General features: G+C 43.4%; 1 protein-coding gene across 3 annotated transcripts in view; it reads left to right on the top strand.

Moving 5' to 3' along the window:
• Window positions 1-12792: 12792 nt before the first annotated feature.
• MTM1 (myotubularin 1) overlaps window positions 12793-21890 on the top strand; it is a 42749-nt gene continuing 33651 nt past the window's right edge. For 2 of the 3 annotated variants that reach the window (XM_021547891.3, XM_021547890.3), the window contains exons 1-2: window positions 12793-12906; window positions 15229-15374. The gene's annotated coding sequence lies outside the window, so the exon portion shown is untranslated. Of the gene's footprint in view, window positions 12907-12971; window positions 13157-15228; window positions 15375-21890 lie in introns of those variants that run through there. The other variant, XM_077786561.2, reaches the window with a different exon arrangement.

Below are 21890 nucleotides of genomic sequence, written 5' to 3'. Positions count from 1 at the left end.
CCTCCATTTAACCGAGCCAGACACGGCCCCAGCTTTCTGGTGGTGATGTGTTGTTGCTGCCCTTTGTCTGAGGCACACTGTTGGCACTGAAAGCCTGAGGAAATCTCCTGGGGGTATTCCTTGCTGGAGGGAGGGGTTTGGCAAGGACGTTCCTGTCCTGGAGTGGGTCCTTCTAGGAGTCTGTTCTCCAGAGCCAAAGGGCAGAAAACATCTCCTGAAGTCAAAAATGAGAGGGGACAGTCAGGGTTCAAAGCAGGCACATGCTCTGCTGCTGCTGCACAGGTGGGCAGGAGACCTCCCTGGGTACAACCACTCCAGGCTTGTCAGAGATCCTTGTGGCTTCCTGATGGCAAAGGCAGATCCCACGGAGCCAGAGGTTTTGAGGGGAATGACCCCTAACCCAGCTTTATCTCGAATTTGACGTGTACTTGTATGAAACCAGGGTGACAAAGAAAAAAAGCCAGTTTTTCCAGCAAAGGAAACCAAACAATTGCCAAAAATATGCTGTAGAACCCAGCAAGTGTCTGAGCAAGGCAGAAGTGCTGACTTGCCTCTCGACAGCAGAGAGGGGGAGAAATGCCCATAAGTGAGTCTGTGGTGAGGACAAAGGTGAGTTTGTTTGGCTGTGAAAACTGGCACCATTTCAGCAGCTTTTCTGTCATGAGCTGTATCCTGCCAGGGCGCAGGGAGCTTCAGGGAGTGGCAGGTCTGACACAGGTCTGGAATCCAGAGGCACTCAAGCCCTCCAGGCTGGCAGCACAACAGCCACTGATGGCAGAGAAGGCTACTGCCCGCATGCTCCTCTTTGGGATATTAATAAAAACAGCAAAAATGCCCTCTTTTCATTCTTCATTTTGTTTGTCAATACCGACTTCATCTTTTCAGTTCTGCATGATTTGGGTTACAAACACTGTGGAGAGGATGTCTTCAAAAGCCAACTGTTTTGAACAGAATTTTTTGGAAAACAGATTATCTTTTACCTCTGTTATGTATACACTTGTTTTTACTCTGGTTTTTTTTGGTGGTTTTTTTTTTTTTTGTCTACCTTTTGAGCTGGTAGAGCTTTTCACCCCTTTGTATCCCATTCCTCATGCCTCAAGAGGGAATGATGATCCTTCTTTGCCACAGAGGTGTTGTCGGAAGAAGAACCAGACTAAGTATAATTATTACTGTCTTGCTGGTTGTATTTGTAACTACTCTTTAGTAAACATGTCTTTTAGGGAGTTGGCACATAGCCACAATGACCAATGCCCTGCTTGGGTTGCAGCCCAAGCACAAGGCTGCTGCCTCCTCCTGGGTCTGCTGGCAGCTTGGGCAGGAGCACAGGCACAGGGAAGTGCAGGGCGAAGGCATGATGACCACAGGCAAACATTCCAGCAGCTGAAGTACCAGCACTGCAGTCCTGGTTGGTGACAGGCTGTGACAGTAAATGACAATTGTCTGCTTTTTCTGAAAGAAAAACTACCTTTGTCTGTACTTTGCCTTGCCTTTTCTTCTTGCTAGTTGAAGTGTGAAAGTGCTCAAAGTGTCATCCTGCTTTCACTCTCACAGTCTGGTCATTAAAGCAAATAGTTACAGCTAGTAAGGGCTAGTGAGCTGTAGGACTAAACATATCTGCACAGTTGTCCTGCTGTATTTGCTGGACCAGCAGATCACCCCACATGATGTACATGGACTTAGACTGTGAGCCAAATTCTGCCACCATGCAGTGTAAACACACAATAGATCTCCTGAAGGCAGTGGTACAGTACAGGTTTTATACAAACATGAATAAGAGCAGCATGTGGTGCTCTGGCAGTGCAAACTGAATTTGGATTTCTAAAATAGTTACAAGGAACGAAGTGTCTGACAGCATTCACTGTTGAATGCCATCATTTATTTTCCACACAAATTACGTCACCAGACTGCCCTCATAATTATGGTCATGAAAAAACAGAGGCAAGGCAGTTAGCTTTTCCTCTTGGATTCTAAAATAACATCAAATGCCTATAAAGTCTAGAATTTCCAAAGACGTGAGCTCACTGAAAGCCTCTCTCACTGAAAGATTAGTAGCACAGGTAAGCTAGACTTACTATGGAAAAACTCTCTTTGTGGATTGTATTAATCTAAAGCAGTCCGTTTCTAACAAAGGAAAAACAGAAAAACACATTCTCTCCTATTAAGCAGTAGGCAGGGAGTGCCTAGGAATAGATGTCACAGGAGCATGGATCAGACAATTTCCCTGGGAAGCACAGCCCTGACTTATGCAGAACCTGAGCCCTGCTGCTCAGTGGCTCTCCAGGATTGATTACATGTCTGTCTTAAGAAGCTTTCAACAAAGGAAGCTGCACTGATGTTGAAGTGTAAGGTCAAGCTCTCCTCTTGTGTAGGATGTTGTAAATCAGGAGCTATTCCACTGCCTGCCGCAGGGTAACCCCTGATTTACACCTCTCTGGGAGCAGAGCAAGCACCTGGCAAGAAGCTGGCACTTGTCTCATGGTCCTGCCTGGATGACCCTCATGGTGGGAGAGACACCACACATGTGCAGGGTGGCCCCAAGGGAGGATTTGCTCCCTGCTGGTGCTGCAGGGCAGCAAGGACATGGGGAGGCATGAGGCAAGTGGCCACTGCACCAGCCCTGCCTCTCTGCTGCCTTCTGCACTGACAGGCAGGTGGCACATGCTCCTGGGGGACACTGGCCCTGGCACATCTGCCCAGACAATTATTCAGGCTGAGCTCAGGTTTTGGTGCTGAACTCTAGATTAATGCTTGTTTCATTCTATTCCCTGCTATAGATATAGATACATATAGATAGATATAGATTGATATAGATATATAGAGCTATATAGATACAGGTATGGAGATAGATAGATAGATAGATAGATAGATAGATAGATAGATAGATAGATAGATAGATAGAGCAAGCAAATTTTTAAAAAATAATTTAAAAGCTTAGAAAAAAGTGAGATGTTTTAAATACCAATAAGGGTCTCTCCTGGGCAAGCTGAAACAGAAGTACTGGTCAGCAGATGCAGGAGTTCTTGAGAACTTAAGACTCTGCCTGAGCAAGAGGCCTCCTGTGTACAATCCTACATGAAACCAGGGACAAGCAGGTTATTAAAGCAGTCAGGCTGAAACCACTGGAGCTGAAGTTAGTCACAGCCATGGTTGTGTTATAGATGGGTAATGCAATGGTTGATTCTCACAATTAAAGGGAAAACATTATGTATATGTTAAGAGAAGTTTTGTAGATGTATAGTTATGTTCCCCCCCCCTCCCCTTGCATTGTTATCACGGATGGCCTTTGGGAGGGTCAGATTGTTGCTGTGGCAGCACCTGACCTCCAATCAACATGTTAGAAAGTTATCACCACCACTGGACAGCAAAGAAGGAGTCGATTGACAAGACCTTGGGAGGGGCTAAACTTTAAAGGGCAGAGCATCCATTGTGTGGATGAGCACATGGTGGTAGAATCCTTTGCTCCTGCTGCTGTACTATCTTCTCTATTCTTTCTTCTGTTGTATTTTTTTTGATAAGGCTATAATAAACCTTCTAAATTTTTTGAAAGAGAGTATAATTTCTCACAATGGCTTACATGCCAATTAAAACAACCCACTGCCACAGCAGTGATTAGTCCCCACAGCCCAAAGGCACCGTGGCTGAACCCCGCTGCCAGTCTCAACACGTGTCACAGCCAAAAACCACTGAGAAGCTCCTGAGGTTTGTACATCACATTGTTTTTGTCCTTATCAAGGTTTTCGATGCTGCAATTTAATATCTTTAACCAACTTGGCTGGAGAAGAAAAAAGAAATGCCCTTTTAAGCGTAAAGTTGCATTTGTATTTTAAAAAGGACATTTTAATTGTTCTGATGTTGCCTTAATCCCTTTTCAAGGAGTGAAAAGACACGTGTGCTGACCCTGCTGGGTTCCCTGTCCTGAAGCTGTGCTGTTTGATGGATGACTGGGGCAGACAAGACCTGGGGCAGTGGCAGGGTTGGTGAGAATGGCCTATTTTCATTCCCTGAGGGGAAACCAGCCCAAAGCTATAAAGCTGTGAAATCTCTTTTTAGTTTTGCTGATATAGAGCGGTGCTTGACTATCCAGCTGCAGAAATATGTTTTGTTTCAAGTTTACAGACTGCTCCTTGTCAACCCTGCTGGCTTTGTATGGCAGCCAGGGAAACAGAATTACCTGACAGCCCCTTGTTCCTTTCCTCTTCTCAGCCCATAAATTACTATTCTCTCTCACCTATTAGCTGACTGCACTATTTGCCTAAGCAGTTCCCATTAACCCCCTGTTTGAGCCTTACAATCTTTAATAAATATATATGTTTTCCTATGCTCTTTCAGGATAGTTGATGATGTCCATTAGCAGTGGGGGACCATGAGGCACAAAAGGCTCAAGACTTGAATCCCAAAGATATTTAGGTGCCTAATGAGGCAGACAGACACCAGTAGGATTTTTCAAGTGTAGTTAAGCAGGACTAGCAGCCACATCTCATGGGCAGTTGGGTTGTGTGTTACCACCAGAAGCTGTGCAGATCAGGGAGGATGAGCTGGTTGTTTCTGTATGACTTCTTGTGGGCAAAACAGGGCTGTGAGTCAGGCCCATTGGTATCTTAATTTTCCAACTTTAAGAGGTAGTTGGCTAATTCTGGCAGGGATAGAATGCAGCCTGGCAGGTAGGCAGCAGCCATGGATTCCACCTCTCCTCTGTGGAAGTTCTTTGCTTTACTCAATACATTGTTCCCACCTCTGTGGTGTGGCACACCTGGCCCTGCCACAGGGCTTGGGCTGACACAGAAAACATGAGCAAGTCACTCTTCTTGGCCAATATTCCTGCCACCAAACTCTTATAAAGTGCCACCTGTTCCTCTTGAAGAGCAGGTGGAGTCCTACTCCTGCTTCAGACCTGCAGCTACTTACTCAGCTAAGGTTTTGGGCCTGTGATCTGTGGTACACTGCCAACTCTAATGCAGCAAGTACCCAGACAGATGGCAGGGAAAGACCTGTGGAGAGACAGCAGGAGAAAAGGAGCAGATTTGAGTTTTGATCCACCTTCAGAGGAAGCAGGAGGTTCCTGTTTGCAGGGGGGAGGATGGACATGTTTGGATGGGAAGCAGCCTGGCTTTAGCCTCTGTGCAGCACAGAGGTGATGCACAAGGTGCAGTGTGATGCACAGACCTCCTTCAGCACGGGCTGGAAGATGGCAGCTGCCCTGGGGGACAGCAGCATCCCCCTCCAGTGCCCAGCTGGCTGTGGCCAGAGTGGGACTGCTGGGCTGTAACATCACCTGGGGCAAACCTGAAATGAAGGAAGGACAGAGGGAGGGAGGGAGGGAGGGAAAGAGGGTGCATAAATGTGCTGGAGACAGCGTGGCTAGAGCTTCATTTACAGCCTGAAGTGACCCCTCTGAATAGGGACAGCCTTTCCCCAAATCCTGTGGCACAGTCACCTCCCCTGGAGCCTGCAGAAATGTAATAGTGTGTCTTTGTTAGTGCAGAGCTGGGAGTGTGGGAGGTGGGCTTGCACAGCTGATTGCTGTGGAATACTCCTTTGCTGCTCTGTAGAGCCCTTTGCTTCCTTTGGGGAGGCTTTCTTGCCTAATGGTGAGTTTGTCACTGTAAATAAAGGGCTGATAGTGCCTGTGCCTCAGTTTACCTACCCATAAAACTCAGTCCCTCATCCACAGAGAGTTTGAGGGGCAGCTGTTGAACACTAGACCTAGTGTATTTTGAATTTGGTGCAATTAACCAACAGTGCAAAGTAATTTATTTGGGGGAGGAAGATGAGTGGGAGTGTGCTTAGACACACAAGAATTGCATCAGACTCATTCTCAGAGGGACCTGGCTGGAAGTGAGCTGTGACAGGGATACAGCATTCAACAGAGAGGAGACAAACATTGTTTACTAGAGGTAGCAAAAAAGGTCATTGTATCCTGGAATGGTTACCAGTGTACAAGCCAGAAAAGATGCCCCCAGTTCCAGCTGCTATGCCAAAAGCTAACATGCTAAGCCTACCACCACAAGAACATGCTTTTCCAGAACTCTAATTCACAGGGATATGAAACTGCTTCACCATTCTGCCCCCTGCTTAATCTTGCAGACATCTCCATGACTGGCTGGTTCAGAAAGTCAAACCTGACACCTCTTGAGCTTCTAATGGATGGTTAATGTACACAGGATGTAGTGAGACACCATCTGCATCCATGCTTGTCGTGCATGAAATCAGGCAGGGAGACTCTTCTCATCTTCTTGCACCTAGAAGCCTGATCCAGGAATAATGTTTCCATTTTAATTGTCTGTCAATTTGTAATTTTATTCCTCTTGTCAGCATCCACAATAAGCACGTGAAGTTTTGCCTCTGGCTGTGGCAGTATTAATAGCTGCAATACCTCTTGTCCACATCCTGAAATAATCCTCAAGCTTAAACTCTGAGCTATCCTAGAGAGCAAATATATTCTTTTATGTATTTTTGTGTATTTTATGCAGTGCCCAAACAATGATGCCCTAGTCTCTAGATGCTACCATAAGTCTACTAATAAATAATAGCTCAACACTGAGATTAACACTGCTTCATAGACACCTTCTGATTTGGTACATTAACTTCTTATTCTTTTCATGCTGTGAATGTAAGCTGTAGCTGGAGATAAAAAGTGCTGTGAAGATTACTGTAAATGCTCTGATCTTCTGAACCCTGAATAAGGGTCACTGTTGTATAATAAATTGTATTAAAATATAAATGAAAAGAAATCGTGTACAATTTTTCCAGCAGGAATTATTCAGAAGAAGCTTCATGGAAGAAATGACTGCATTAGCTCCAATAAAAGCCATTATTTCTTTCAGGTGGCTGCTTGAAGATTTGCTAATTGTCTGAAGACCCTATATCAGCACCTGATGTGACATTCAGGGCTGCTGAGACCCCACTTTGTCTCAGTGATTTTGCAGAGCTGAGAGAGGGTTTGTTTCACTCATTAGACCAACCAAAGAAATTCTGCTTCATAATAAAGTTATTTTCTCCTATTCACCAGAGTGTAAAGATGTGCCAGGCCAAATGATCCACGGCAGTATGGCTCTTTCAATCCCACAGGAACAATCCTTGGTCCCACAGGACTTAAGAGAAAGTTCTTCGTTGATAGCTGCAGTGAAGGTTCCTGCTAACACCATGAATTCCAGTTGGTTTTAATCCTGCCTGTAAATAGCAATTTTCTCTAACAATGGGAAAGAAAACTGCATTTGAAACTCAGTTTCTCTTTTTCCCACCATGACATATTTAGGCAAACTGACTATGGTGGTGTGTTTTCCTTTTCATTATAAAGATTAACACCCCAGAATAACAAGATTAGATCCATTTTGCCTACAAAACACGGTAAAGGAAAAATTGAATTAAAACAGAATCAATAAAGCATGAACTTTGGAGAATTCAAAGCTCCTTTCAGTTCCTTGAGCTATGCACTGGCAGCCTCTGCTGACAGAGGCTTGAATCCAACCAGAAGGCCATCACTAACACCTGATAGTGAAGAATTTCTTCCAAATTATTGGATCAACTGGGCTTTAGAGAAACAGAAATCAGTAAAGCTCTGGTGAGCAGTGGTGCCGGGAACAGCTTGGCCACTCATTGGTTGCCTATGGTGCACAAGCACTCACTGCTGTTGACAATATGACAGCAACTACTATCATGGAAATCAAACAAAAATATGATCTGATCTAAATAGATGCACTATTCAAAAGAGAAAAGGCTTTTCAAAATGCTGGTCTTTCTGCAGGCTCTCTAGCTGGTCTGTGACCTTGAGATTCTTTGCCATTCAGCAATTGCAATCTGCTGTCTGGAGCTTGTCTGAATTTTGAAGCTACCTCCTCTTTGTTGTGGGATGACAGCTGAAAGGGCTGTGTTGTGTTTTCAAAATTCACAGATATTCCACTGTGAGTAGGAAATGCTGGCTTCCTGTCCTGCCCTATCAACTGCTGTGACTCTTGAGCTATAAAACAAAGAGTATTTCTGAATGGAGCATGTATTAACTCTGCTGTGACAGCCTGTCTCTGTCACGCTCATTCACATACTAAAAATGATGCTTAAAATAATTCTTACACGCTGAATTGTGATTCAGACACTACTGTAGTTAAAGCTTCACATGTGTGGACCTTGTCAATAGGAGGAGGGTGTTTGGGGGTCCATCTTGGACAGTTTTCGCTGATAAAACTGTTTGATGCCAAGATGCCTTTGCTTTTACAAGGTGTTTTAACTTCAACCACTTCACTCCTGCAGTCTCTGCTGCCTGAGTTGTGTCACCGGAGTTTCAGGATTTGAATGAAACCTCGGCCCTTCACAGAACTTCAGAGCACAGAGCAAAAGCAAAGCACTTAACAGGTATTAGTCTAAAGGGTCCTTCTTTTTGACAAGCTACATTTATACATTTAACAGATAACTTTCTATTGCAGTTTGCAATAGAAACTATACTGGAAGCTTATGCTTTTGTGTGCAATTTGCTTTAAGAAGATTTTCTTCTATTTCTCTTAATTTGTAGCATTGTTCCACTAACAGATCATGTAATTTCAGTGGATATTACTAATTTCCATTTGTTTGGTCCTTCTAATCCAAATACTCTAGTTCTCTTAAAACCTTTATGTACTATGCAAATTAGGTATGATACATGTCAGAATGAGTTTGCCTTTCTGTGAAATGCAGCTATTTCTCAAATAAAACATGCTAACTGCTTCTAATATTTGCATAGAGAAGATAAGGGGGCGGGGTGGGGGGAGAGGTTCTATATAAATACAGGATCAACAAATACCTGATACTAATTTTCCTTGTCTTTGAAGACAAGGAATCAGTGTGTGTGCCTAGTGGTGGCAGCAGATGTGTGTATTTATGTGCATAGACCTATACAGGTATATATTGCGTGTGTCAGTTGTCAAGTGCCAGATTTTGGTGACAGCAGTGCTGTGTATGCAAGCCCAGGTATCCAAAAGCCAGCTATCAGCTGCCTGAAATCACAATAACAAGTATTCAGTCAGTGTTTCTGAAAGTGCTTCCCAAAATACAATTACTATTTCCAGCCCTTGGGAGTCGCAGGATCCAGAAATACAAGAAACCTCTTATGTAACTCACCTTATTGCTATTGTGAGTCAAGCAGAAAGGGGCAGATTTTTTTTTAGGGTGCTATGCGTGTTTTATTTGGTGACATGTTACTTGATAAAGAAACAATTAGGCTAATTGGGGAGAAAGCTAGGCAGAAATAGGTTAAAGAGTTCTTAAAGTACAGCTTAAAAGAATTCAATCTGGAGGTCTTTATTTAGCAGAGACAAAAATAAACATTAGGTTAGCAAACAAAGGACAATGACAGGAAACAAAGGGTGTAAGTAGCACAGTGCTAGAAAAGCAAAAGAATGACTGATATACCATATCTTTTCTAATATCTAACTTGTAGAAGGAAAAAAATGTACACATGTGAACATACAGATACATCTCTGGATTTTTGATGTTTAACACTGCATTGTCCTTTCCATTTTATCCGTCATGACAGCAACTGAAAACAGCAAGAGAAAATTATTGTGTGGTAAATGGACTTTTTATACTTTATAAATTATGAAATTAGAGAACTGACAAATACAGGCAGGAGAGGCAGCATAACGAACTGTGATCCTCTATTGTAGACACTACAGGAAGGAAAAGTTTTAAGGAGTGGTTTCAAGGAAAATTGCCAGTGACTTTTGGGCCGTTTATAGGCTCCTTGGAAATAAAAGGCACTGAAAAGTATGCACAAAATAACATGTTTAATTGTATTACAAGTGGGCTGTGAGAACTGGCATTGTGAGCTGATTGGAGCTGCAGTTAGATATCAGCAGGGGATGGAAACAGCAAGTAGAACAGGCTACCAAGGCCTTCCAAAGCAAAAACAGGTAGGTAAGGATCCACATGATAGAGTATGCTGGGCCAGCACAGGCACGGAAAGAGTGGAATAACACAGTGAGAATGACAGACTTAGAAAAATGGTCACTCTAGTAGTGTTCTCAATAAATATAAGACAAGGTTATATTTTTCAAGGCCAAGGGAAAGGATGTTGCAGTAATTGAGATTTGAGACGATGGGAGTTTTAGCTATATGGACAGATTTAGACATAGTCTGACCATAAAGGGCTAGGGAAAGGTCTGAGTCAAAGATGATTACATAGAGGCAGATAATAGCGTAATAGATAAAGTACAGAGTACTTGTGGGAGAAGGCTTGACACTATTTTAACTGTACTGAGCTGAAAATGACATTAGCATTGTCAATTAACCAGTTTTTATCCAGATGGTCCAGGGATTGGGGGATGGAGTATTTGTGTGCCGTCTGGGCTGATTACAATGGAGATATCATGTCCTGCAGTACAACAGCAGAGATCAGGCTCAGAAACACAGAGAGAGCCTAAACATCCCCACACCCCACTCATGTCCCACGTTATGTTAATTAACAAAATGTTAATAATGTTAATAATTTGTCCTCTTGCAGATACAAGGAGCTATTGGGTGAATCATCAGTCAGGGGACTAAGCACATTTCTTCCAGTTCAAGTCACCTTTGGGTGCCTGACCATGCATGTGTGGGATTCACAGGACGATTGTGAGTGCAGTGGAAGATGAAGTCACACAGAAGAGTCATAGAAAGGTACTAGAGATACAAGCTAAAGTTTTTAAGGAAAGCAAGTCAATCTGCATTGAGGAGGCATAGCTGGAAAAAAAAAAAAAAAAAAAAAAGGAAAAGGTCATTTGAGCTGTTGTCATAGTACACATTATCTGGGGATAAAGTGGCAGAGACCCAAGGAGAAAGGCCTGGTCAATACTGACTGGAAGCCTATAAAAAACAGTCCCTCAAAAATGTGCCAGTAGGTGTCTTGGAAATGTAGGAGGAAAAAAGTGCCAGGTCAGTCACTGAACAAGGGTGAGTATTTCACTTGACAGATTCAGGTGGAATAATAGTTGTGATCATTAAAGGTCATATGAGCAAGAGGCTGTTTGAGGTTTTGTCTTCTGAAAGAAATGCAAAGGGCATAAGCCAGGCTGGAAAAAAATCTAGGACAAAACTGATGGAAATAAATTTATGAGAACATTTGGGGAGAGCACTTTTGGTGGTCTGAGTCATGAAGTGTCAGAAATGAGTTCTAGTTCTCATGATGACAGAGAAAAAACTTTAAAATGTGATTTGAATGAAACCTTGAAAGAATGATCAAGTAAAGGATCCTCTGTGTGTACACACACAAATGTATGTAGGCCTGTACATACATAAATACATACATACATACATATATATATATATATATATACCACACTGGAATACATCAGAGCAAGGCTTCAAAACTGCATCAGTGGATTTTTTAGCTAATCTTTGCTGAGAGGATAATGTCAGAGGCAAAGACATATCACACCAGAAGAAAACAGACAAGACTGCTTGTGTGAGGGAGGTGAACATTTCACCTCCTTTTGCTCACTGCTTACTTCTCTGCTGCTTATTTATATAAAACACACAGTTCCATGTTTATTGCAGGAAAATACTTTTCACTCCAGGAACATATTTTTTCTGTCGTAAGAGGCACCAGCTCAGTTCTCTTGTGTTTTTCTGGTTTTGATTTTCTAAAGTCTTTGGAATTCCAGATGTAAATTATTGATAGTAAAGGTGACGTCTAAAAGTAATGCATAAAATTATTATTAAAATTACTGTCTTGTGACTTCTTCTGAAAGTACTCCTTGCCTTATACAAATGCATGGTTCACTTCAAAGAGCCTTTAGGTCAGAGTCAGCTCTTTAGATGGTGTCACTATTTGTTCACAGAGAAGAAATAACTGCCAGAATTAAACTGGATGAAGAGTTTTCCAAGAAGACGTGGAAAAGCAGAGGTGATATGGTATCTTTGATGCAGTTGTTCATACAATGCTCATGAACTGGCAGGGGATGATCTTCCCCCAGAGGAGCCGGGGCCAGTGCTGGCCCTGCGCAGGTGTGAGGGGAGCACTGCTGGGTCTGTGAGGTCTGCTTAAACTCAGTGTGGAGCTCTTAACTGCTCACAAAGGAACCCAAGTTACTTTTTGTGTTATGTTTTTTTAAAATTTTTTCTTTGATCAGTTCTTCTGTGGTATCCAGTCCTGCAAGCAGGGAGGAATTGTGCTTCCACTGACGGGGGATTGAGTTAGGGTCGGTCACAGCACTGGAGAAGCTGGACACCGCTGTTTTGTAGCTCAAAAATATGTTTTTTGACATCAAAAAGGCTTGACAATATCACAAATCCCCTATTACCGAGAGCAGAGATGATCAAACCCAGAGTGCCCCGATCTTCACCTTGTCCTCCAGACACACACCAGTACAGGGCCAACAAGCCATTTTATGGACAATTTTTATTTCATTTTAACCTTACATGAATGATACCCCTGCCATTTACATCACCAATTCTTTTACTTCTTTTAGCATAGCGTTCACTCTTACAGTTTATTCCTTTTATTATAGTGTTCATTGCTGTCCAGTGGGTATTCAGAAAACGTGGGGCGTCTCATCACTCCATCAGCTTGAGCTACTTCAACACTGGCCGCACGTCCCGCTCCGCCCTCGCCCTTCCTCGGGTGTTTCCTCCGGACCGCTCCGCGGGGCGGGCACGGGCGCGATCCCTCAGGGCGCCGTGGAGCCCCGCCCGCCCTCACGGCCTGAGGGGCCGCGCCCGCCCCGCCCCAAGCCCGCCCCTCACAAGCCCCGCCCCGCCCGCCCCGCCAAGCCCCGCCCCTCACAAGCATGCCCCGCCCGCCCCGACAAGCCCCGCCCCTCACAAGCCCCGCCCCAAGCCCCGCCCCGCCCGCCCCGCCCCGGGCGCGCTCCCGGCAGCTCCCGCGGTGTGGGCGGGGCGCGGGCCCGTCACGTGAGCGCCGCGGTCGGGCCCGTAGAGGCGGCGGCGGCTCGGGAGGTGTCGGTGAGGGGCTGGGGAGTGCCGGTGTGGGGCTGAGGGCTGGCCCCGGGGCCGGGGAGTGCCGGGGTGGCGCCGGGGAGGCGCCGGAGACTGTCCCCGGGGCAGGGGAGTGTCGGTGGGTGCCCGTCCGGGGTCCCGGGGCCCGGGACTGTCGGTGAATGCGGTGTGGGGCCGGGGAGTGTCACCGGGGCCGGGAAGTGCGGGTGGATACCGGTGTGGCGCTGGGGACTGTCCCCGTGGCTGGGAAACTTCGGTGAGTGCCGCTGTGGGGCCGGGAGTGTCACCGGGGCCCGGGACTGTCGGTGGGTGCCGGTGCGGGGCCCGGCAGTGCCGGTGCGGGGCCCGGCAGTGTCGGTGCGGGGCCCGGCAGTGTCGGTGCGGGGCCCGGGACTGTCGGTGCGGGGCCCGGCAGTGTCGGTGCGGGGCCCGGCAGTGTCGGTGGGTGTCGGTGCGGGGCCCGGCAGTGTCGGTGCGGGGCCCGGGACTGTCGGTGCGGGGCCCGGGACTGTCCGTGCGGGGCCCGGCAGTGTCGGTGCGGGTCCCGGGACTGTCGGTGCGGGGCCCGGCAGTGCCGGTGCGGGGCCCGGCGGTGCCGGTGCGGGGCCCGGCAGTGTCCGTGCGGGGCCCGGCAGTGTCGGTGCGGGGCCCGGCAGTGCCGGTGCGGGGCCCGGCAGTGTCCGTGCGGGGCCCGGCAGTGTCCGTGCGGGGCCCGGGCCGTGCCGTGGCTCTGGGCAGTGCCGGTGGGGCCGGCGGCTGGCGGGGCTCGGTTGCCGGGCTGTTTGTGGCCGCTCGGCTTGGGCTTCTCCCGGTTCCCACCCCGATGTGCAGCGTCCATCTGGGAGCGAGGCGCTGCTGAAGCGTGGCTCAGCAAAGACAGCTCTGAAGTGTAATTTTTACCTTTCCTGATCGGCGCTCTCCGTGATGTGAAAATATCCCGAGTGCTCTTGACTCGCTTTCAGACCTTTAAGCCGCGGTAGTGTTCATTTCTGACTGCCTTAAATTTTGTTCTGAGGCATGTGACTTCTTTCAGCGTTCACGACTGAAAAGCTGAAGCCTTCCATTTCAGAGCAAACTTTTTAGTTTATTTAAAGCAAGAAATTGTTCTTGAAGATAACTTCTTGCTGTTTTTTGTGTTGTGGCAGTCAAAAGGCATGTTTTCTACTTTGGTTGGTGGATTTTGTTTTGTTGCTGTGGGCTTTTTTCAGGTATGCATGTTTTAAGAGCATAAGAAGGGTATTAGATTTTTTCACAGAAAACCCCATTTTTCTTAGTGCTATAAAAGCAGCTTAGGCAAACTCAGTGTTAAAATTGTGAGACTGTTTTCCTGTGGGTCTGTAGATTAGCTTGTCACAATAGGCACTGACAAAAACTGGATCTTTAAAAAGTAGCTTGGCTCAATGGCAAAACTTCTTTTCTGGGGTAGGAATCGTGCCCGTTGCTCACTAGTGATCATACATTTGTTTATTATTAGCCATATTCAAAGAACCAGGTATCTGATCGTACAGGAATAGTATGATGTAAAACCAGAACCTCTTCATTGCTACAGTTTTCTTTGTAAAGTTAATTTGTATTTAGGTGGTTAAAAAGGTTAGGCTGTATAGTTATTAACAGAGTCTTAACACACGTAATTTCTGGCTCTGTTTGTGACTTCATTGTGTGGCAAGTGTCCCAGGAGATGAGCTATAGAGCTGTTTTCAATAAAATGTAGAATTCTCCCTTTTTGCACTGTTTATCATTCTGTGCTTGGTCAGAAGGAAACTTGCAGAAAACACTCTCACCGAAGACATGGGCATGTAGCATCACCAAGGTTGACCAAACCCTGTGCTATTGTATTCCTGTATGTAGAGTTACAGAGTTAATTTAGAGTGCACGACTGATTTAATGAGAAGTAACTGTAAAACTGTAGATATTGTGTGAGTTGTTTCAAAGGCCACAAAATACTAGTTTCTCTAAGAACTTGAATTGGATAGTAATAAGTTTTTTTGTGTCATGGTCTATTGCTTCTGACTTTGCCAAGTTACAGAGCTTTTCATATGAAAGTCATTCCTAAGTGTATTTGGGAAAAGAAACTGACTTAGCAACATTTTAAAACCAGTTCTTAGAATTTTAAAAGAGAAAGTTCTCAATTCCACCTACTTGATGCCAGAGCTCCTGACATAAGGTAAAACATAAAAAGAGCTAGTATTGTTTGTTTCCTTTCTCCAGGATGTTTTTCATAGCAATTATTCTGTGATTTTGCTTCCTTTCTGAAGCTTTCAAACTAATGTCAATTGAAATTTTCTGGCAGTACTAACAATGTCTACCTACCTGTTCTATTCCTGTTAGGGGCCAGCTACAGCACAGAAGTAAATGTTGTAAAGTTGAAGGAATGAACACAAGTTTCCTGTCGTCTGACACTGAAGTGGGCATCTATATGATACAACTGAAATGACTGGCTGAAACTGGTGACTTCTGAGCAATAGAGAACAAAAGTAAGTGCCTTTTAGTAGTAGACTGTAGTACACTTATATGTGTGATAGAATGTGGTTTTCCTCAACCATATCTAAGTAACTCATGTGCACCATTATTGCAAGTAGTGAGTGGAAAGGCTGTACAGCAGAGACTGGGATGTGACTGGACCCTCCGGTGTAGAAAGTATCCAAGTTTCCATGCCCAGCAAAGACCCTGCCTCTTGCTTGAAAGAGAGCACCTCCAGAAGTGTGGTGCTGCCCTGTGAATGACTTAGGCAGGGTAGTCCCAATGTCTCCTTTCTTAGGGATGGAAGCAAGCAATGATTTGTAAATGACTTTGCCATAGTCTATGAAATCATAGTCTACTTTTTAAAGTACAGACCAGCTCGGAATGGTACTTTCCCTTTTGCATTATGTGTATTCATGTAGTGGAAGATGGAACTAAACAGCAGATGGCAGAGGATGAGTCTGATGGTTGTACATGTTCTTAAAGGAAAGTTGGGAAGAAAGTCTGAGTAGGGGGATGTAGCTTTAAGTTTTACAGTGTCATTTTTTAATACATTATGTCATGGCATAACAGGTGCAATTTCCATTTCCCCGGTGGAATCATCTGTGGAATCATCGCTTAAATCTTTAGCAACAGAACTACAGTGGCCTAAGGGGGTGTTTTTAAAGAAGAATGAGCAGGGAGCAACTGAAGGCTTTCTTAGTAGGAAACTGGGAAGCTGCATTTGCTGTCCCATAGGCTTTCCTGTTAACTGCATCAGCTTTTGACAGAGTGGGAGGTATGCATTCCCTGCAGGGATGCAAAGTAGTGAAAATAGACTGGGTGAGTTTAGAAAGCCACATCAGCCTTCAGGCATAGTCTTCCTACAGATGTAATGTTGATTCTAGAGCTAATCTGACAAATGCTTCCTTAAAAAACCTACTCACTTCTGTCATGCTACCTAATCTAGGTAGATTTAGCTGTTAGAGAGAAAACCACTGCTTCCTTTGATCCACTCACAGGACTGAACTTCCACTTTAGAACTCAACTACCAGACTGAATATTAAGAAGCAGTCCAGAAAAAAAAAGATAATCATGACGAGGGAAAGGTGGTACACATAGAACACAAATACAAGATAAGCAATGAGTGAGTACAAGTGGACAGAAATGATTGTTAGCATAAATTGTAAGGAATAGAACAATTGCTGGTAAACAGACCTTAGAAAATAATTATATCTATTACTACTAAGGAAGGTGCTGCGTTTATTTGTAATGGTGATATAAAGCACAAAAATTATCTAACTATCAGATCCATGATGGCAAATGTTCTATTCTGTCACCTCTCTTTGTGAGAGGACTTGTAATTCTCTTAAAAGAACCCTTGACAGGATAAAAGCTAGGATATCATCCTAAGCTATATTTTCAATATAATATGAAAGGAGTAAGCAATTGGGTTTATAATTAGAAAAAGTAACATTACAGACCTTTATGTTAGGTCTTGTTGAAAGTTGTGATTTACTTTGAAAACAGGGTGGGAGTTAAATTCCACGTTAAGACAGTAAAGCAGAAAACTTTAAATGTAGATAGGAGAAATATCAATCAAGACAGAATTGAGATTTTTTTTCTTTACTTCCTCGAGCTATTCTTTATTCAATACCTGCCTTCCATGTACAGGCTACAAGAGGTTTTTCTTTATAAGAATTTATACATAGAAGTGTGTAGGATCTGGTGGCACTGAGAAATTTTCTGCCAAACTCTGCTGAGTTTTTTCTTTTGCTGCCATTTGTGGATTTCTGTTGTCAAAATACCAGTTTTTGTAAGGTCTTTCTAATATCTTGAAAACTCCCTACTATAATGAGCCTGTAAAATCTGAGTGGGCAGGCAGCTGACACACTTGTAATTGGTTTGGTGAATTAGTAGTCACTTGACTGTTGTGAATTTTGTTTGTATTTGTGTTGAGTCCTTTGGGGACAACGACTTGACCTGTCAAATGCAGGGCTCATTAGGGAACAAGAGAATGCTTTTTCTGGGAGAGGGAGTGTTTCTGGCTGTTCACAAACAAATTCAGCAGTCTGTGTTGACTTGTGCAGCTGCTCTACAGTCTAGCAGAGAATTGGCAACAATTCTGGTGTGTGTTTTTCTTAGGGCTGGGAAGCCTGTTGTTAGAATTGGTGCTGAACAAACAGCTTCAGATTGAGAGAGTTTTTGTGATTCTGTTTTTGTAGGACACAGATTTTTTTTTCATATAGTGATTATTGATGAATTTGATTTAACTGACTTGGAAACCTTGGTGCAGGAGGGCAGATGGATTCTGCATGGGCAGTATTCCATTGAGGTTTGCACTGCTGGGTTGCTTTGTGTATTCTGGTTACAACTTGATTTGATAAGGCTTTCAGGGAGACTTGAAAGCTCATATGACTTCCCTTGAAAATGTAGATTTAGTAAGTACATGTAAATCGGGACTGTTATTTAGACATTAAGGGAGAAGACCCACTAGTGGCATAATCCAGACTCAGAAGAATCACAAGGATCCACTTGAGGAAAGGTGAGGGTTGTGACTTCCATTACTAAGAGCTTATGCTTGGAGGATTTTAGACCCTGTAGCAGTGATGGTAAAGCAGAAATTGGAGAGTCTGTAATCTACCAATTGAGATAAGATAGCACAAACAACATCATTATGGTTAATGATCTTGGACTGGAATATCTCTTCTGTGAAGAGAGGCTGAGAGTCAGGGATGTTCAACCTGGAGAAGAGAAAGCTCCAGGAAGACCTTATATTCCTTTCCAGTACCTAAAGGGAGTCTAAATGAAAGATGGGCACAAGCTTTTTATCAGGGCCTGTTTTGATAGGACAAGGGTGATGATATAATGTAAAAGAGGGACAATTTGGACTAGTTAAAGGAAACAGTGGATGGTGAAACACTGTCACAGGTTGCTCGGAGAGGATGCCTCATCCCTGGAAACATTTGAGGTTAAGTTGGACAGGGCTCTGAGTGACCAGATCTACTTAAAGATGCCCCTGCTCATTGCAGAGGGATTGGACCAGATGACTTAAAGAGGTCCGTTCCCCCCAAGTAGTTTTGCTTCTAAATCCCCCCTGCATTGGTATCTTTCACTATTGCAAGAAATCGTTGTTGGGTTTCAGCAAGTATTTCTCTGGTGTGGGCTAATTTTAGTTGTTTATTTTAACTTATTTGAAATTGGAATAATCTGCTTTATGCTACTTCTTTTTTTTTGTAGCATTGTAACTTTGGAGATTTCTGCTACCTTATATTTGTTTCTGAGTATAGTTCCTTTGTGCTAAAATACAGCTGGTTAAATGAGCTTGAAAGAGATGTATTTATTTCTGTGGACTTGGTAGTTGGTTGTGGCACTGTTGTCTTACTGTGTTTCATGTTGTTTGCTTGGTGCTATTTGGTTAGGGACAGTTGATGTCTAGAAAATTGCCTTAGATCATTCTTGTGTCTTGTTTTGTACCCCTGTATATCTTTATATCTTATCCTGAAATTTTATTAAGCTGTGGTGGGATGAATGTCTACTCTTGACTTCATGAGATTAAATACATCTAGGATGAAGATACTGGTGCTTACTTTGGTGACTCTGATAACTTAGGTGCTGTTTGGCTTGACACTTCAGGACTACTGCTTTTCCATATATATTTTGTAAAGGATTTATGTTATTTTCTATTAATATTTAGAGTGAAATACTTTTTTTTTGCCTTTTTCCTTTGTGGTTGTCCTAGCTTAACTTTGATACTGTCTTAGAAGTTCCTATTCTGTATGTTATTTCTGAAATCCTACATATAATGTATTATCTCATCTGTGCAGTTGTGGCTCTGACAGATGTGCCTTTGGTTTTGGGACTTTGTATTTTGTGCTTTTAATTTTGTATGGGAAACACAAGGCAGTATATTCATACTGGTTCCGTATGTTATTACTATAGCAAGGAAAACTCTTGCCAGCATACCTTTCAAACATTGCTATGTGTCTCCATTCCCATGAATCCTAGGAAGCACAAGTGTAAATATCATGTTTAATGAAAATACAGATTTCAAGTAGTTTGTTATTGTAAGATCAGTGGAGCTTCCATTTCTTGATAGTGTTACTATATTAAGTTCTGATAACTTTAACGAAGCTTTGTTAATCAGCTCAAGTTAAATGCAGTAAAATTGGTTTGTCTCCTTGCTAGTCTAGATTCAGGAGTGAATGTTCAACTATGGCTAACTGCAGAATATCACAAAGTTGTCTGATGTGTTTTAAATTTACAGAGTAATTCTCTTTCTGTTCAGCTGCTGAGAGGTGTGCGCTTTATATGGCTATCAATTTTGTGCAAGTCTAGAAATACACGAGTGATACTGGGTAATAAAATGTGCTTGCAGTGGAAAACTACTTGAAAGATTTCTCCCTGTGTGGAAGGACTGCTGCTGTTCCGTGATAATGAGAAAGTTGTAGCTATTTTAAGACTGTGGTGGAGTATGTTTTTGTAATTGTTCATGGCAATATTACTTTGGGTGGCTGCCAGAAGCTGCTTCTACAATTAGACAGATTAAGAAATAATGTTTTAAAAAGGATATATTTCATGTTAGTTTTAAGTGTTTTTGAAAACTTGTTTTCTCTTGATATAGAGAAATCCACTTCCTTAAGGGTGTGTCCTTATTTGATGGATGCTTTTAATGAGACTTTAATCTTGTCTGTTGTCTGAAGGTCACAGACACATATCCAGGTTGGTAGAGACTTGAGGCCTCCAGTTCAACCTCTTGCTCAAAGCAGGATCAGAACCAGTTGCTCACAGCTCAATCCAGCTGGGTCTTAGAAACCTCTGAGCATGAAGACTGCAACTTCCTTGGGGCCTATTTTCACAGCCTGACTGCCTTACAGTGCAAAAGAAGGGCTTTGTTGTTCTTTTTTCCCAGAAATCAAGCTGGAATCTAGTTTGTTTTGATTTCTGTTGTATCTTGTCACTCACCACTTTGAAGACCCTGGCTCTGCCTTCTCAGCAACTACCTCGAAGACAGCAGTGAGCAGCTGTGAGGTCCCACTGAAGCTGTTTCTTCTTCAGGCTGAACAATTCCCAGCTCCTTCAGCCTCTCGCTGTAGGAGGGCAGGTGCTCTGTGTTCTGCTCCTCTTGAGCTTCTGCTGAGCTCCTTGCAATTCATCAATGCCTGTCTTGTACTGGGGTCCAAAAGTGGACACTGTTCTAAATGCTGTCTAATGAGTGCTCTATAATTAATTACTAGGACCTAGTTTACTTATGGAAATGTGAGTGGTTATAAATATGCTTATTAATATTTGGGATTTTTAGGTATGACTAAATTTCAAAGCAAAATTTTTAGCATTAGAAGTATTCTTCTACATGCATACTGATGAAATTAACTCTCAATAATTTTAGTGAAAATGTTTGATGGATTTAAAAAATACTGTCACAGATAACACCTTATCTTCATCACGTATTTATTCAACTTGATTAGCTCTGAATAAGTCTAATTTGCATCACTGAAGTGTTGGAAATGAAACCGTGTAGTTGGTTGTAATTCTAGAGTGAAGTTTTCCATAGAAGTTGAAGTCAGATAATGAATTTATTTTCGCTGTAAAGTATGTTTAAAGAAATGAGTCTCAGGGTGAGTTGGGTGAATCTTACACAAAGTAAACTTGAATACACAGGAAAATAAACATCTGCTAGAAGACCACACACATCTTGTTTGTTTGAAGTGGCCTGGTGGGGTGGCAGCATGGGGGGAGGGGAAGCTCTGTTCTGCTGTATTGTCAAGTTCCTCAAAGAGAATTTTTTCTGAGAACCTGACAGGATCTCTGCCTGTTTCTTTTAACTTTTCCACATCCTGGATTATAGTCAGTGTTCTGGATTATTTCAGAATTTTAACCCACCTCATGTAATGCTACAGTTCAGCCCAAACTTAGTGAATGTGCAGTAAGGGAAGGAAATAATACAGAAAGCAAAGGAGCAAACAGAAGGCTTTTGGAACACTTGGTGCTGTTCCCTGTGTGAGCAGCAGGAGTACACTGTGATTGGAAGGCATAAGGAGTGTCCAGAGAGGCTTTTGTTTTCCTGAGCTTTGGCAGTGGGCTGGCTCTGAGGTGCGTGTCCAGGGTCCTGGCTGGGCTCCTGTGGCCTCTGCTGAGCTCTCCCTGTGGCTTCGCTGCTGGAGTAGCTGTGGTTGCAAGATCAGCAGTCAGCTTGGGTGTGCTGGTACCTGCTGCAGTCAGAATTTCCATTTTGCAGTGCAGATCTATTCAGGGTTGTCACATCCTTTAAAAGTCACTTTTCTAGGGCTTGTTTGTGCTCACTTGTCTCTTGTGGTTGGTGCAGCCTTAATTTAAATTTATGTGAGCTCCAGTTGAAAGCTGCTGTTACTGAGTCTCTGCTGACATAGAAAAACTGAGGCTGCTGTGCCTTTGTCTCACCTGGTATTTCTCATTTAAAATATGCAAAAAGAACACTTAATATAGAATTTTTTTAAAACAATCTTCTGAGTAAATATGCCTTTTACCTTTATAAAATCTTAAACTTTTATAAATTGGAGAATCTTACCTGA

Source organism: Lonchura striata, chromosome 4A, assembly GCF_050655825.1.
Source record: "Lonchura striata isolate lonStrDom1 chromosome 4A, ASM5065582v1, whole genome shotgun sequence".
NCBI lineage: Eukaryota > Metazoa > Chordata > Aves > Passeriformes > Estrildidae > Lonchura > Lonchura striata.
Note: the sequence above shows the minus strand (reverse complement) of the source record. Positions and strands in the feature narration are given on the sequence as shown.